This window comes from Tupaia chinensis, unplaced genomic scaffold (assembly GCF_000334495.1).
Source record: "Tupaia chinensis unplaced genomic scaffold, TupChi_1.0 Scaffold000037_3, whole genome shotgun sequence".
In the NCBI taxonomy this organism is placed as follows: Eukaryota; Metazoa; Chordata; class Mammalia; order Scandentia; family Tupaiidae; genus Tupaia; species Tupaia belangeri.
This window is the reverse complement of record NW_006159486.1, coordinates 1,081,891-1,086,408: the sequence shown is the minus strand read 5'-3', so window position 1 is coordinate 1,086,408 and position 4,518 is coordinate 1,081,891. Positions and strand designations below refer to the sequence as shown.

General features: G+C 36.5%; 1 long non-coding RNA gene across 1 annotated transcript; it reads right to left on the bottom strand.

The window, feature by feature from the left end:
- Positions 1–3,060: 3,060 nt before the first annotated feature.
- On the bottom strand, positions 3,061–4,238 carry LOC102479757 (uncharacterized). Its single transcript, XR_333282.1, has 3 exons — positions 4,154–4,238; positions 3,328–3,450; positions 3,061–3,235 (listed from the first exon to the last, which is right to left on the bottom strand). It is a non-coding gene; the product is annotated as an uncharacterized LOC102479757 (long non-coding RNA).
- Between the last annotated feature and the right edge of the window lie 280 nt (positions 4,239–4,518).

The following is a 4,518-nucleotide window of genomic DNA, read 5'->3' as shown; positions in this document are numbered from 1 at the left end:
GGCTCTAAGGACAGAGCAGCTACACAGGGTAAGGGGGTAGATAAACCAGGGGAAGCAAGATCACACATCTGTGCATGCTAGAGAAGGGCACCAGGGAGCAAGAGTGGAACCAAGTGATTTTCAACAGTGTTTACTTAGAAACACTAGGTAGAAAAATTCAAGGTTATTTATAAGTATTACAGGACCTTTGGTAACAAGAGTGTTTTCCATCCATGTCATTGTTCCCACACACTTTCTTACCTACCACCCTGTTGCCCATGATAGATGATGTTTATCCAAGCCTTTTGATATACAACCCAGTTACAGTGGCCCTCTTAACATTATCCCTGATTTTTAAAGTGAGAGGCCCTCCAAACTGGTTTCTAGATCTTTTTGACATGATCCAGTCATTCTGTGATCTTTTTTGTTTGTTTCTGGAACAAACAACAGAAAATTTCTTTTAGATCCACATATTCCCTATCTCAATTCTAGAGTCAACCATTTTTCCAAAAGGTCCCATTTTATTTTAGTGGAGAAGTATTAAAAAGTCATGATTTGGAGTGGAGCCAGCAGGTGACATGGTCTTTGAGGCCACGAACTCCTACATGGACAACCATGGTTAAGTCCCAGACCCAGACTCTAGAGAGTCACTCCACACCAGGCACATGTGCATGCATATCTATGGTCCTGAGAGAGAAAATTGAGGAGATGGAATTCTACCATGGTTATCCCTGACCTTCCCAGGAGTGATTTTTCACTTTCCCTCACATGGCCTGTGCAAAAAAAAAAAAAAAAAGTCATGATTTGGACACTAGGTCTGTTCATATCACTTCCAAACTATCACAGTGGACAGAGCTAGGAAAGTTACATGTTTGTATGTATACTACAGTTTACATCCATACTTATTTATCATATGTGTCTGTATGTGTTGGAAACTTCAAGGTTCATTCCAGTCATTTCTATATTAACTCCCTTCTGACACCTGGACCACCTGATCCAGTTATACTTGCTCAGCCCACTGTGTGCAGCCGTTACCTCATCTTCAGCCCTGTACAGACAGCCTTCTTACTTTACCTAGACTCTGACCACTAGGCCCTGCCAGGCTGTCCCCCTACAGACTGTGTAGAAGCCCCGTTCTCCCATCACTAACTCAAATACCCGTGGTATAGCAATATCCTCAAGTACAAACAGCAAAAACACTTCTATAGTTTGAGTATCTATGGTCTACATTTTGTTTTCAGTGTTTTACAAAAGCTTTATTTTAGTTTTATGTTTATTTTATAATAAAGAATAATCTTCACTGTGATGTATGTTCAATTACATTTATTTAGTTAGATAAAAAACAAGCTCTAGGCCACACTCTGCTTGCGGCCAAAGCTAGCATAAAAACCGTCTATTCTCTCTCTCCTCTCTCTCTCTCTCTCTCTGTATATATATATATATATATATATATATATATATATATATAGCTAGTATATAGAAAGTTAAGAATGTTTTTTACATTTTTTAAAGGGTTATAAAAAATATGTGACAGAGACCATATGTGACTTGGAAAAAAGTAATTATTTACTATCTGGTCCTTTACAGAAAAAGTTTGCCAACTCTGATCTGGGGTATCTGACTACTTTGCCGATTTTGGGAACTTATCTATCAGGAGGTAGTGACATAGAATGAAGTAAGTTTCTGAGCTTCTTTAAGCCTCAAAGACTCAAGTAACTATTGAAATTGCCATTGTATCAGAACAAAGATAATGAATAACTTGCAAAATCATCGGTGAGAAGAGGATAGTGCTAATGATAAAATCTAAGTCACCCTACTCCTTACCTTAGATTAAACATGCCAAGCTCCATTTCTTTCTGATTTGCATGGCCATTAGCAGAAGCCTGGCCTCCAATACTATTTATTTCAATCAACATCTTCTATGTAAACTCCTAATGCTTGATTATATGAGTTTGTACAGCTACAGAATTAATTGAGTATAACTCTAATTCAAATTCAACATTAAGTCCATTTTGAACTAAAATATAATTGATTATAAAAATTGGATAACTCTGAAGTGGAATTCTTCAAGAGAACAGGGTTGTGTGCCAAATATTAAGAGAGTTTAGACCAGCCTGTGACATTGTGGTTAAGGAGGCTGTGTCTCACATTGCCCATTGTGAGGCTCAGGTCCCAGAGCTGGCAGCTTGCTTGCCCAAAATCCTGAAAGGAGGGAGAGAGAGAGGAGAGGTGATTATGGCTTGGCCATTCCCCATGTGGAGTGCTTTCTCACTTTGTCTCTCTTTCTTTTATTTATTAAATTTTCATTTCATTTTCTTTTATACATTCAATCACATTATTATTTGTCTTACAAAATGGATATTTCAACAGCTGAACATTTCTTCCTAGTACAGTTGATAAAACAACAAAATATCTTCAACAGCTACCACATTCTCTTTCTGGTTAGCTCACTTACCCTCTAGAAGAAAAAAAAAAAAAGTGCGACATCTAAATTGCCACCTTTGGACTAATAATATTGATAGTATCCACTTATTAATGAACCTTGCTGTGGTTTACTGCTTTGTACTAGAAACTCATAGGCATGGATTCTTACAAGCAAAATTACAGTTTCTAAAGATAAGGAAATCTCATTTATGTTAAAATGAGAAAAAATGGGATGTATAGAAACAGTTTCAAAACTCTGCTAACAAAGCTTTGCCTGACACAATTTCCTCTCTTCTTCAATATAAGTGAAAAAAAAAGAAAACAAACAAACAAACAAACAAAAAACAAGTTCAGCAATTTTTAGCAAAGAAAATCCAGCAATTTTGTATTCTGCATATTGTGATGCTGTGATTTCCATGCAATCAAAATAAAAAATTATATTTTAAGAAAAGTTTTAAATAGCTGCAGTCTATTTCCTTTATTTTCCTTTCTCAACCAAGCTATGTCCCAGACTATTGGAGGCATAAGAAGAAAAGGTAATAGAAGAGGGAAAAGAAACAACAAAAAATAAATAATTTTCGTAGAGTCAAGAATTCATATTCCACTATTACTTTATATTCTCGCTTAACAGCTTGGGCTGAAAAGTGAGTTCCGGTGCAATGCTCATACTAATTGTTGTGAATAATTCAGGTTTTATCACTCCCCAGGGCCTCGCTGGAGACTGGCTGCTAGAAGCCATTTTTGATACTTCAGAACCCATAACATGATCATTCTCGGTGCCGTTGCACACTGTACAGTGAGCCGAAGTTGCTTGATTTGGTAGCCAGCAAAGCTAGAACAGAGGAGAAATTAAAGAGCATTAGCCAGTGCAAGAAACCAACTGGTGTTTAGTGTGGTCTACACACATGAAGATCAGAATCTTACTGGATTGACAGATCATTGCTGTACATCCTTATCCATGAACAAGGTTAGACAAATCTCTGATTGTGAATTTTGTTTTCTTTGACTTAAGAGAGGAATTCTGAAGCTGCTGATGACTTATAGGTCCTGCAGAGAATAAAGGAAGAAAATTAGTAAAAATTTTTAAAATAAAATAAAATAAAATTCCTCACTCAACTGCCTTGTCTGCGTAATAATGTTGAGCATGACTGTCACTCTGAAGACATATTAGCTCATTTAGGTAATTAGTGTGAGCAGCATGTTTCCCTACTTACTCCATTCAATTATAGGGTTCTCACTTTGTCATTACTGGAGTGTCTTAATGTGACTTGTAATTAGTGTAATTACAATCCAATGTTAATTATATCTGCCACTTAGACATAATTTTATATAGTAATGGTCTCTAATCTCAATAACCTTATTATGTTGTTTATTCAAACAGGAATTAAGTCTTCTTTCATGCGTCAAATATGGAGATTACAAAAAAGTACCGCTTGTGTCATTTTGATAGTTATGACAAGGGAATTTCTGAAATAGCAAAATCATATTTGAGACAATGTCTGCATGTGCAAACAATTACAGCAGTTCCTCCCTGTTTCCAGAAATAAGCATATGTATCTCCAAATAACTATGTTCTGAGGCAGTTTGGGCCTTGACTTGCTTGTGAATTCTGGGAAGAACTAATGTGTGCTCATCTAGAAGCCTATTACTGTGGTTCATTTTATTAGAATACCAAGTACACTCCTTGTTGACCATTTAATGCACCAGTGCTCTGAGTAACTAACCATTGTATACAATGTAATGATATCACCTCACGTTTGAAGAGCACATTCTCTTTTAAAGTGCTTTAAATATATTGTTTCAGTTAATCCTGAAAACCACTTCATGGAATTAGTTGATTGCAGGTATCAAATAACTGGAATAGACTGAAAAAAAATATAAAAGGACACTCGTCATGTTCATTTAGCACAGAGAGCTGCTGATAAAAGGCAATTTAGCAGAGCCGCTCATAGACTGAGCGCCATAGTTAGGGTTTGAATCCCAGCTCTTCTGCTTAGTTCTGTGCCCTTGAGTGAATTGCTTAACCCCTTTATCCCTCAGTATCCTCATCTGTAACAGGAATAACAACAGTACCTACTCTATAAAGTGATTACAAGGATTAAATGGACTACCAAG